The following is a 13,853-nucleotide window of genomic DNA, read 5'->3' on the forward strand; positions in this document are numbered from 1 at the left end:
CAACAGCAAACATGCACATTATTTAAGATGTCCTTCTGCACACACTGCTAACCTATTTGGCAGAGTGAATGTTTCTAAAATGGATAGCAACTATAAAAAATGAAAACAGAGAAATTCATCACAACTCAAAAACTGGTCCCTGAGCTCTCTGATCAGAGTCTACATTTCTATTTCAAAATATTTGAAAATTACATTAAGCAGCAGGAGTTTAATAGCAGGAGTTTAATAGCAAGAGTTTAATAGGTTAACCACGTCATTTATATGGTAACTTTTACAGCTCTGATCACAGCTCTTTATAAATGGACACAAAGGGTACCCTTTAGTAACAGACAAGGAATTCAATCTGTGCATTACAGGAGACAAACCAGTTCTCAGATCTATACTGAGACAAGTATTTCATGCATTCACCTCAGCAGGGTGGATTTCCTGCACAGTGAAGGGCCAAATGGCTCAAGATTCAGTCACCTTTCCAGAGCTCAGAGGGAAGATGATTAATGCTTCAAAAGAACAAGGAATGGTGAACTTGTTCAATGACTTGCTTACACAAAATCAGTTGCCAACTAAAAATGCTTCAACCTCGGATAAAGCAGGCACTCGAACACATAGGTTCAAGCAGGGGTGAAGTTCTTGAATGACTCACTTTAAACTTCTCTCTAGTGTATCAGTCATAAAAAGATGATAGGACTATAATCAATTTATTATCAAGTTGACTTTCAGAACATTCAAAAGACTGCAAACTCCAAGATATAAACAAGTGATCTCTGAGCAAACACAAAATGGAAAGAAGAAAAAAAAAAAAAAAGGAAATGAGCTTGATTCTCCAGGAGCTGATTATCTAGTCTGATAATCACCTTGGTCCCCTATTTTTCAGACCTACACCTTTTATTTTATTCTTTAAACTTTAAGTTTATTTCTTTATTGTGAGAGTCCGGGAGGGGCAGAGAGAGAGAGAATGAATCCCAAGCAGGTTCCACGCTGTCAGCATGAAACCCCACATGGGGCTTAATCCCAGAACTGTGACATCATGACTTGAGGTGAAACCAAAAGTTGGACGATTAACCCACTGAGCCACCCAGGCGCTCCTGGCCTATACCTTTCATTACTGCTTCGCCCACTGCTTGTTTTGTTTTGTTTCCTCTTCTCTCCAAAAGTCTGCGCAGGTCAACATGCTGCACTCAGGGACATGTAGCCACTCTCTCACTCAACCCTGAGACATATATGAAATTCCCTTCCTTGATAAAAACTTCAAAAAATGGTGCCAACAAAAATATCCCACAGGACCCAAAGCAACAAGAAATGTCCAGAGGAATGAAATCTACCACTTTCCTTTGAAATAAATTAACTGTAGAAATCATTATGTTGTATACCTGAAACTAGTATAATATTATGTCAATTATATGTCAATCTTTAAAAAAATTAACTGTTAAGTGATTTTTTAAACTAAAAGATACCTGCTTTAGAAACAATAAAATGCAAAAGAATATTATATCTATCAAACAACAGGCTGCTGTGGAGAGCAGGCCAAGTTAGCCAGAATGTACCTAAAATAAAAGAGATTAAAATATGAGTAAAGATCTATCAAAAAACACAAAAAGCAAGGAAGAGTCACTAAATTAATAAAGCACAATTTCAAGGAAAAAGCTGTATGTGATAAAAAAAAAGAAATTTTATTTTCATAAGATTCATAACCCACAATGAAAACAACAGTTGTAAAACTGCATGCTCCCAATAACATGAAAACACATAAAGCAAAAACAAAAGGCAATCTCTTTGTATTTACTGGTTAAAATGTAGAAAGTAATAAAACTTAAAATACAACTAAGACAAATTCCTAATTCACACAGTAGCCAAAAACTAAAATACATAAAACTGTCACAAGACAAGTGTCACAAAAACCAACTCATTTAAGGGAGCAGCAACCTGGTACAAACAGAATACCAATGCAGTGAGGACTTAAAAAGGAAGCACAGAAGTCATAAACTAGAGGGGCGCCTGGGTGGCTCAGTCTGTTAAGCATCTGACTCTTGATTTCAGCTCAGGTAGATCTCACAGTTCATGAGTTCAGGTTCTGTGTCAGGCTCCATGTTGGGCTCCATGCTGACAGCTTGGAGCCTGCTTGGGGTCCTCTCTCTCCCTCTCTCTCTGCCCCTCCTCCACTCATGTTCTCTCTCTCTCTCTCTCTCTCTCAAAATAAATAAACCTAAAAAAAAAAAGTCATAAAATAGAGTGTTTACAACTTAATGGGGAAAAAGAAAACACAAATACTACACATACACATACAAATCAAGGGGAATATACATTTATACAAATAACACACCTAGAACACAAATATTTACACAATAAAGCTATATACATGCTTTGGCTTGGGATTCAGGAGGCACTCATTAAAAAGGGTAAACATAAAAGGATACAGTCTCATAATCTTCTTAATTATAGGATAAATACCATCTATGGTATGCAATTCGGTATGTAAAGAAAAAGTACTCTTGGGTAAGAAATGTTTAAAATCATTATGCTGTTCTCATGCTTACCCCTTCAGGTTAAAAAGTCAGGAATGACATGCCAGTACATTTAGGAAGTAAATGGAATACTCTGGCAAATGTCAAATTAAAATCTTTTCTTTCTCATATATCCTTAAATTCCTATCTCCTAAGGAAATTATCTTCAAACTTCTGTTAAGCAAGAAAACTTTCTGTACACAAAACCTCATATAAACTTGAAATATAAAAGCTGAGCTGCTCTGGCTAAGTGTGGGTAGGGGCCACAGGATGGGAGCAGCGCCACAAATGGTTACACAGTACCCACCACCAGTACCATGAGCCAGGCATGGGGCTAAGGGAATTGAGAAGGGAACAAAACAGAGTCCATGCTCTTAGGGAGCTTATATTCCAGAATGAGGAGATAGCTAATAAATAAGTCAACAAATAAATATGATCATTTCACATACAGAGAACCACTCCAAAGAAACTGAGGTAGGGTAACAAGGTAAGTGATGACCGGAGGTGGTGTCTGGGGTTTCTTCGTGAGCCTGGGTAATCAAGGAAAGACTCTCTAAGAAGACACTGGGGTATTTTCTGGGTAGTTCTAGAGAAGGTTTGACCAATGCAAAGATCCAAAGAAAGAAAAGCTGCTGCTCAAGGAATAGAAAGAGGCCAGGTGAGCTTGTATAAAGTAAACGAGGACAGTGTAGAAAGAGGAAACTGGAGAGGCAAGAGAGGCCAGACCACAACGATGTCTTCTTAAAAGTGAGGTTTGGATTTGAAGTGTGGGAAGTCTTTGAAAGGTTTTAAGCAGGAGAATAACATGACCTGATTTAGGCTGTAGAAACTACTGTGTGGAATAGATTCCAGCTAAACAGGAATCAAGAAAATCAGCAAGGAGGGCTTGGCAGACACTCAGGTGAGACAGTGGTGGTCAGAACTAATGTTTTAACAGTGGAAATGATGAGGGCTGGTCGGATTCAGGATATATTTGGACAGAAAGCCTACAGAACCTAAGAATGGATTAGATTCAAGGTGGGCAGGAGAGAGGGAACAAGGATAGCTATGACACTTTCCTGCTGCACACCTGGGTGGGAAATGGCACCATTTACTAAGATGAGAAGGTCTCAGGTATGCAGATTAGGGTAGGGATAGCATTAAGAATTCTGTTTTGAAGAGCCAATCTGGCTCAGTCAGTAGAGCATGCAACTATTTGATCTCAGGGTTGTAGGTTTGAGCCCCATGCTGGATGCAGAGATGACTTAAAAATAAAATCTTTAGGGGCGCCTGGGTGGGTTAGTCGGTTAAGTGTTGAATTCTTGATTTCAGCTCAGGTCATGATCTCGTGGTTTATGAGGCTGAGCCCCACATCAGCCTCTGTCCGTGCTGACAGTGCACAGCCTGCTTGGGATTCTCTCTCGCCTTCTCTCTCTGCAACCCTCCCCTGCTTTATCAAAATAAATAAACTTTAAAAAAAAAATCTTAAAAAAAAAAAAAAGAATTCTGTTTTGACCATGTTAATTTTAAACAGCCTATTATTAGCTACCCAAGAAGATCTGCCTAGCAGGTGCCCCGCTGACCATATAAGTCTGTAGTTCTTGGGAGAAGTTGGAACTACAAATGCCCACATACTTGCCCAGCTCTTCCCTGCTCTCCTACTTCTATATTCCCATGTCAAATCCTTTAAAGCCTTCTCAGAATCCCCAGTGGTTTTCAAAGCAGTGTGAAAACAATGCTTATTGGGGCACCTGAGGGGCTCAGTCGATTAAGTGTCTGACTCTTGATTTCAGCTCAGGTCATGATCTCAAGAGTTCATGGGATCGAGCCCCATATAGGGCTCTGCAAGAAGCCTGCCTGGGATTCTCTCTCTCTCCCTCTGCCCCTCCCCTGCTTGTGCTCTCATGTACGCGTGTATTCTCTCTCTTAAAATAAACATTAAAAAAATAAAAACTTAATGCTTATCTCCAACTTTCTATCTAAATTTGCCTGTTTTCATAGTGTGATCAGAATAATTAAATATTAAGAAGACATATCACCTAACAGTTAAAATGAAAAAAAATGTAAATCACACTTGCTCACACTAGAATAAATTACATATGGTTTAAAGATTTCAGTGAAAAAACGAAACTACGAAAGTGTGCTAAGAGAAAATAAGGGTTAACATTTTATCAAATCGTGGAGAGAATTTTCTAGTTTAACATCACGGGGAAAAAAATCCTTAAAAATGGAAAATAATGATGGACTGGGCGGGGCGGGGGAGGTAGATAAACACTTCTATAAAAGAACTATACCACAAGTTTTCAAAGCAAATAAAAAATTGGTCATAAATATCTGAAGCACTTGACATTAGGAATTAAAATCCCTAAGTAAGGAGCTCACATAAATTAATAAAAAATATTAACTCCAGAAGAAAATGTGACAAGGACAAGAGCAGAAATTCAAAAGAGAAGAAATATAAATGAGCAATTAACATATGAAAAAAAGTGCTAAGCTTCTTATCCTCAAAAGAACAGAATTAAAACAAGGAGATACTGTATTTCACCTATCAAACTGGCAAACATTAAAACGGCAATGATGTAGACTTGGAGCCCGGGCAGTAATTATAAGCCCTTTCTGAAGACAATTTGGTAAATTATATCAGGAGCCTTAGATTTTATACGCTCTTTGACCTGCCAATTGCACTTCAGGGACTCCATCCTAAGGGTGAAGGGTTTCAGGGGCTGTTTGAAAGATTTAGGTATAAATTATGTTTATCAGATTAGGATACTCTGTACCTAAAAAGGTTGCTTCAGAATCACATCTAATGACATGAAAAGAAGGGCACCTGGGTGGCTCAGTCAGCTGGGCGTCTGACTTCAGCTCAGGTCGTGATCTTGCAGCTTGTAGGTTCGAGCCCCATGCCGGCCTCTGTGCTGACAGCTCGGAGCCTGGAGCCTGCTTCGAATTCTGTGTCTGTCTGTCTGTCTCTCTCTCTCTCTCTCTCTCTCTCTCTCTCTCTCTCTGCCCCTCCCCCGCGCGCGCGCGCGCTCTCTCTCTCTCTCTCAAAAAAATAAATAAACATTAAAAAAATTAATGACACGAAAAGATATTGCAGAAAAAATTTAAGTAGTAAAACCATATGGTCGGGTTAATATTTAACAATAGGTATCTTCATAGGAAGATCTCTAATGATAAAATTTCAGGGAGCTAAAAGCAGTGTGTCTGTCTGGAAAGATTAAGTGTTCTTTATGATCTTTTTTCTTTCATTATAATGAGCATATATTGTTGGATAATTAAAACTTCATTTGAGGGGACAAAATCAAAAGAGAATATGCATAAAAGATCTTGCGCATAAAAGACTTACTGAATGGAAATTATAAAAAAAAAATAACAGAAGACATCTTCAAGTGACAAAATTATAATGAGGAATTTTCTCTTCTCTTCTAGAATAGAAAATTTTCTGTATTTATATACTTTCCCTTGTGAACATGCATTTCATTACTTACTTTTTAAAAGGTAAAATAAACTTTTAAAAATTGTTATTCCCAACCCTCTTGTGCTAGCTTGATTTTAACCATACCAACTATCACACAGTATTTGCAAGGATTTATGCCCATATTTGCCTTCTCTTCCTGTTCCAAAACTAGTTTTTCTTTATTATTCTAATATCTTCGGGGAGCACAAAGGGACTTTCCTGAAACACACTGGGCTCCATCATCTCTCTCCATATTGTCACCTTAGGTGACTTCAATAACACTTTAGCCCAGTGGTTGCCAGAGTCTGGTCCCTGACCTGCTCTACTGGGATATCGAATGAGCTGGTTAGAATGCAAATTCTTGGGCCCTGCTCTGACATGGTGAATAAGAAACCAGGTGGGCACCAACCTGACTTTTTATCAAGTCTTTCAGGAGATTCTGATGCATGCGAAAGGCTAAGAACCACTATTTCAGCCTCTATGCTTTGGGCCTTTCTGAATCCAGAAACTCTCCTAAAAACAGTCCAATCATTTTTCAGATTAAATTTTTCAGAATTCCAATAGTAACAAAATTAAAACATTCAAGGGGACTGAACAGTTAAATCTCCTATCTTAACAGCTGCAAATAAAATTCTGAAAGAAAAAAAGATCCACAATGAAAGAAAAGCATACCTGTGAAGATGTCTTAAAGGGACCAATGAGTCCTAAAGACATGGTTTCAAGCCGACAGACAGCCTCTGAGGTAAACACAACTGGCTTCAGGAACACGCTAAATGCAAGCTCATTTAATTACACGCGTCAATGGTAGGGCTGCACAATCAATTAGCCAGAATACTGAGTAATAATAATGTTCAAGCCATAGCTAGATTAATGCAACAATCAGGTGTGCCTAAAACTTCAGAAACATCTTTATCCTGAACTAATGAATGACCCCATTTGGGGCAAGATTTATTGAGATTTGACATGATAATTAATATAGTCGTTTACCTGTGATGGAGGTATAAGCATGATAGAAAGAAAACAAGGTTTATTCACGGTCAGACAGAGTAACAAATTTTTGCCACATGCATTTGTTCGATGGATTGATGAATCAAGTACTGAGCTAGTGCTAGAGACCAAAAAAAAAGGTATGTAAGACGTCCACCCTGCCCTCCAGAAGCCTGCATTCCACTTGTATCAGCAAGGGGCCAGATAGGGATCTCCCTCTATCCTGGGGCAGGAACTTTATTTTATTCATTCATTCATTCATTCATTCATTCATTTAAATGTTTATTTTTGAGAGACAGAGAGAGACAGAGTGCAACCAGGGTAGGGGCAGAGAGAAAGGGAGACATAGAATCTGAAGCAGGCTCCAGGCTCTGAGCTGTCAGCACAGAGCCCGATGCAGGGCTCAACCCCATGGACTGTGAGATCATGACCTGAGCCAAAGTCAGAGCTTAACTGATTGAGCCACCCAGGCACCCCTAGGGCGGGAACTTTAAAACATGCACTATCTCTAATACTTGTTAGAGACAAGAAAACTGGGTGGAGTTTGAGAGGTAAGTCACTTGTTCAATGCCACCCAACTCCGTACAAATCCAGGCTTTGCTCTGATCCCTCCACCCTTGTCCCAATGTGAACACCACTTTTACTCTTAAAAGGAGACATGAGTATGCATTATTTGCACCTTACATGAGATTGTGCTAATTTTACAATCAAATCAATAATAAAAATGTTATGATTTTATTTCTTTTTATAAAATACTTACCTATTTTTGAGAGACAGCACAAGCGGAGGAGGGGCAGAGAGAGAGCGGAATAGAGGATCCGAAGCAGGCTCAGTGCTGACAACAGAGAGCCCAACGTGGGGCTCAAACTCATGAATCCTGACATCATGACCTGAGCTGAAGTCAGAGGCTTAACCGAATGAGCCACCCAGGTACCCCTGCACCTTACATGAGATTATGCTAATTTTACGATCAATTCAAGAATAAAAATGATGTTATGATTTTCAAAGAGGCATATGAATTAGGTAAAATCAGGTAGCATCAAGCCAAGTAAAAAAAAAAAATTTATAAATGATCTCATTTTCTTTAATATTTATTTATTTTTGAGAGAGGAGAGAGGAGAGAGGGGAGAGAGAGAGAGAGAGAGAGAGAGAGAACACGATCAGGGGAGCGGAGGGAGGGAGAGAGAGAGAGAGGGAGTCACAGAATCCGAAGCAGGCTCCAGGCTCTGCGCTGTCAGCACATAGCTCAATGCGGGGCTTGAACCCACAAACCGTGAGACCATGACCTGAGCGGAAGTTGGACACTTAACCAACTGAGCTACCCAGGCATCCCTAAATGGTCCCATTTTTTGAATGGGAAAAATTATCTACAGAAGAATCAAAAAAAGGCAACACAAATATGGAACAAAATATTAATATTGGTTATACTGGGTGGTGGGATTACAGGCACTTGTCCTTCCTTTTTGATGTTCTTTTATAATGTAATTTATTTTTAAAATGATCATCCCATATTAAAGAAAAATTTTTTTAAACCCAGTCAAGATTCCATTAATCAGTGGTTCTCAATGGGTGTGTGCAATTCCACAATGGATATTGGAAAACCTAGTATTTTTGGTTGTCACATTCACTGGGAGGCACCACTGGCATTTAACAGGCTGCTCAGAACAGTCTCATACGAGGAATTATCCCATGTAACTTCCAAATGTCTCTGGACATTCACATAGGGGAGAAAATCCATTTATAATTATCTGAGCCTAAAACCAAATTCCATCTTACAGATAACCACACAAGACTGTGCAAGGTTCTACTATACATTCAATTTGCTGGGAGTATAATTTAAGAGAACACTGTTTTGAGTTTTGTCAAAAGTTGTTCACAGTTCCAGCAAAGTCGTGTAATTAACTGTGATGCCTTTCTCCAAACTTGTAATAGGTTTATTTGTTTTAAATGAATTAATGAACAAAAAGTTTAAAAATGAGTAATTTCTCAGTTTTAATGTTATTATAATAAATATTAATAAACAGAACCTACATAAACAAAAGCTACTTGGAGCTCCTCAGTTGAATGAAGGGCTCCTAATATGAGAAAGCTTGAAAACTGGGGCTTCAGTGGAAAAAGATATGAAAAGAGGGCAAAACTGGCTGGAGAGAGACCAGGTCCAAGGTTGGTGCAGGAGTGGAGGGAGGGATCTTTGAGAACTAAGCCAGATCAATAGTCCATAATTACAAGGGGTTAAGGAATTCAGGATGAGGTATAAGCTTCTGACTCGGGCAGCTGAGTAAATATGAAGCCATTCAGACTGTAATACCAGAAACATGTTATTTTGTGTAATTTAAAAAAAAATTGAAAAGTACAAAATAAATCCACAAACATGAATGCTTAAATGAAAATACTGGCACAAACAGCCCTTTTTCATGCAGGTATATACTAAAAGCTGAATGTACTTCTTCTCTCCCTGCTTTTGATATACACAAACGAACCAGAATGTTGGGACAGTAGTCATGAACACAACTGGATCGCGCCCCGTGGCCACCAATGACGGAAAGGAGCCGTGAGAGGGAACACCTGCTCCCCTTCCTCCCAGTGCCCGGGCCCCTGCAGTCAGCATCTTTAGGATTCTGCACAGAATTATTTTTAAAGATTCGGCTTCAAAAACCTTTTAAATCAGAGGTGTTCCAAGAAGCAGCAAGGAGGGGCCACCTGCAAGCATTTCTGCTGGACTCCAGCATAGGCTCTGGCTCCCTCTACTCCGTTGGGAGGCTCCGGGCCTGCCACCTGTACAGCGAGCTCCCCTCCGCCTCCCCCCCCCCCAAGGAGTTCAGGACAGAGTAACGGATACGGCCACAGAGCAAAGAAAATCTTTCAAGGGAAGTACAACTGGAAAGAGAAAGTACTGTAATGCCTAATTTTAACACTAATGGAGCCTCCCCTTCACACTAACTGCGGGGAATATCCTCAGACCCCATCCCCTGCTTCCTACTTCACGCCAGTATGGCTCTTGGTGCTAGAAAGGGATCTGTGGCAGTAAGACTGACAAGCGGAAGCAAAACAGGAGGTAGGAGAGCACATCCTCTACTCCTAAGGCAGGTTCTGGTTGACATTCCCCCCTTCTAGCTCAAGGCCAGAGGCCTGGCTTACTTCTCCGAGCAAAGCACCCAGCCTAGGGGCGCCTGGGTGACTCAGCTGAACGTCGTCTGACTTCAGCTCAGGTCATGATCTCGCAGTCTGTGAGTTCAAGCCCCGCATCGGGCTCAGTGCTGCCAGCTCAAAGCCTGGAGCCTGCTTCGGATTCTGTGTCTTCTTCTCTTTCTGCTCCTACCCCGCTCATGTGCTCTTTCTCTCTCTCTCTCTCTCTCTCTCAAAAATAAACATTAAAAAAAAAAAAAAAAAGCACCCAGCCTAGCTCCAAAGAGGATGAGCCTGGAGGGGCTCACACCAAGGCCAAGTTACCCTCTTACAGAAGTACCTTGATTATTTGAATTCCAAAGACCCCCATCGGTACCACATTTGTGCTTATTTAGTTCTGAGTTACTTTCCTAAAAGGGTATCTTTGAACACCCTCCCCATTTCAATTTTCTCATTTCTAGTTTTTAGTAAAAACCGTCAGAAAAGTTCAAATGGAATAAGTGCTTGCCTCAAAGACAGAGACTAGGAGAAAACTGTGAAAATCTATCTTGTTCCAAAGATAGAAAAGAGGAGATATCCTCTTAGAGGCCATAAGCAGAGCCAATCTCTAAGAAAAGAAACATCCAATTAAAAGTCTGGACCAGAAGCACCCTGGGCATGAGTCTGGCCCTCACAGCTCCTGTCTCTCCTCCAACTACCTCCAGCTCTTTGCTGGTGCCCTTGGCTTAGGCACCAGGCCCAGGACGCCTCCCGATTCCGCCACCACTGCCATGCAGTACAACTGACCCATGAACTGGGTTCAACCGCATGGGTCCACTTATATGCAGATTTTTTCCCATACCGTATAGACTATAAATGTATTTTCTCCTCTTTGTGATTCTCCCAGTAGCATTTTCTTTCCTCTCTCTTACTTTAAGAATACAGTGTATAATACACATAGCACACAAAGTATGTGTCACTAGTCTGTTTACGTTATCAGTAAGGCTTCCAGTCAACAGTAGGCTATTTCCAGTTAAGTTTAGGGGGAGTGAAAAAGTATATCTGGGTTTTTGACCATCTAAGGGTTAGCACCCCTAACCCCCTCGTTGTTCATGAGTCAACTGTACAACAAAGAGCTTGAAGTATGAACCCTCTGAATGGGAACTTCCTATATATACTCCCAGAGAGCTAGTATTTATACAGCACGCATAGGCAGAGATAGCAAATGGCACAGTGGTTCACAGCACAGACTCCAGTCAGACTGCATGGGCCCTAATACCAGATCTGCCACTTTCTGGTTGTGGGATCATGGGCAAGTTAACTAACCATTATAACAGTACCTATTCTGCAGAGTTGTTGGGAGGAGCAGACGAATCATTACATGGGAAAACACACAGTAAGCATTCAGTAAACATTAGTTGTTATTATACTTCAAATGCATCACAGATTACAAAAGTCTGGGGGAACTGAATATGGTAAAATTAATCACCGTATCTGGTATCACTCCTATTGTAAAAGTTGTTCAAATTCACAACCATAAACTTTCTCAGTAACTGAGATCCTTTTCCTAAACTAGAGACTTACAGTGTCTCAAAAAGAACACCTTGGGGGGCGCCTGGGTGGTGCAGTCGGTTAAGCGTCCGACTTCAGCCAGGTCACGATCTCGCGGTCCGTGAGTTTGAGCCCCGCGTCGGGCTCTGGGCTGATGGCTCAGAGCCTGGAGCCTGTTTCTGATTCTGTGTCTCCCTCTCTCTCTGCCTCTCCCCCGTTCATGCTCTTTCTCTCTCTGTCCCCCCCAAAAATAAATAACCTTTGAAAAAAAAATTTAAAAAAAAAAAAAAAAAAAGAACACCTTGGTTCCGAATCTAATCATCTCTGAGGAATAAAGACATAAAACAACCACAAAAAATCATTTGGCTGACAATTTATTCTCCCTGTATTTCCAAAACTGCATAACACAAGCACTGCATACATAATTTTTTATTATTAGCATATAACATGTTCACTAAGACATTGGTTCTCTACATTTCTGGCTTCAGGACTCTTTTATACTCTTTAAAAATTGAGGATCCCAAAGAATTTACCTTAGAAACTTATAAGAGACATATACAAGCACATAAACCATTAGCCATCAAAGAGATGATGTCCTCAAACATCATACAGCCACTAGAAAACCAGGCTGTGCACCTACAGAGAATGAGAATAAAAAGAGGAAATAACCACTATCATTATAAAAATAATCTGAACTTGCAGACTGTTTTATATTGTCTCAATGAGTCCCCAGAGGCTCCAGACCACACTCTGAGAACCTCTGCACTAAGGAAAGAATGAGTATCAAAATTCTCATGGCTTTCATCTTCTACCTTTTCTAGATCTACATAAGAAAAATTACAATACATTTCATTGAACTATATATGAACTGCAAATGATCCTATCCTAAAATTACAGAAAAATAGTTTAAGAAAATATTTTGACAAAATTGCCACTATGGTAGACTAAATGTTATGTCTAATTTCTTTCCATTTTAAAAATTGTGAACACAGGGGTGCCTGGCTGGCTCAGTGGGGACAGCATGTGACTCTTCATCTCAGGGTCATGAGTTCAAGCCCCATGTTGGGCACTGACCTTACTTAAAATAAGTAAATACATGAATAAATAAATAAATAAATAGTGAACACATATAACAAAAATTACCATTTTAACCACTATGAAATGTATAATTCAATGACATTTAATATATTCACAGCATTGTGCAACCATAACCAACAATGAATTCCAGAATATTATCATCATCCCAAAAGAAAATGAATGAGGATCCGTAAGTTTTTGTCTCAACATCTGTTTTCAATCCTTTGGGATATATACCTAGGGATAGAATTGCTACGGCCATATGATAACTCTGTATCTCTATATTTAGCTTATTAAGAAACTACAAAACTGTTCTGTTACAGCAGTGCCATTTTACATTCCTACCACTAACGTATAAGGCTTCCAGTTTCTCCACGTTCTTGCCAACACTTGTCATTTTCCTTTTTTTTTCTTTTATGATAGCCATCCTAATGGGTGTGAAATGGCATCTCAGTTTTGATTTCTATTTCTCTAACAACTAAAAGCGTTGTTTGCTATTTGTAGATCTTCTTTGGAGAAATGCCTATTCATGTCTTTTGCCCATTTTAAAAACTGGGTTCTTTTTGTTGTTGGATTGTTAAAAATTCTTACGTCTAATTATGTTTTACCAGTACATGAAAGCACTTTAAACCAACCACGGATCTGATCCTCCTCTCTCTACCAAGCTTAAAACCAATACCAACCTTCCACATGACAAAAAGAACTGAGAAATTAAAAATGGTCACAGAATCAACTGGCAAACAGACTATATAACACCTTCATTTTTGTTTTAAATTACAAATCCAGGATTGGATCACAGATGATAACAAAATAAAGATGGTGATGATAATAGTCATTTCTCATAATAAGCACTTACTATTTAGTGAAGCACTGTGCTAGATGCTTTAACATCCTCACAACAACCATACAAGGTAAGAACTATAATCAACCCCATTATACAGATGAGGAAACAGAGGTATAGCAAAGTGAAATAGCTAGCTTATGGTTATGCAGTCAACAGCTGAGCAGTTTTGCTTCAAAATTTGTGCTTTTAATCCCTTTGCTTTACAATCATGAAATAACAATAAATCTTGCACAGTTACATAACTCAGGACTTAAAATGTTAGTAGCTACATTTTGATATGTTACTTTCAAGTTCCAGCTCTCCACTGTCTGTACAAATCTTTTTTTTTTTTTTTTTTTTTTTTTTTTTTTTAAGA

The 13,853-nt window shown here is 39.4% G+C and overlaps 1 protein-coding gene across 6 annotated transcripts in view; it reads right to left on the minus strand.

Annotated features, from left to right (window-relative positions):
• ITSN1 (intersectin 1) overlaps positions 1-13,853 on the minus strand; it is a 221,646-nt gene that overhangs the window by 186,199 nt on the left and 21,594 nt on the right. The gene's annotated exons all lie outside the window — the stretch shown is intronic.

This window comes from Herpailurus yagouaroundi, unplaced genomic scaffold (genome assembly GCF_014898765.1).
Source record: "Herpailurus yagouaroundi ecotype Mexico unplaced genomic scaffold, PumYag 162, whole genome shotgun sequence".
Lineage (NCBI taxonomy): Eukaryota > Metazoa > Chordata > Mammalia > Carnivora > Felidae > Herpailurus > Herpailurus yagouaroundi.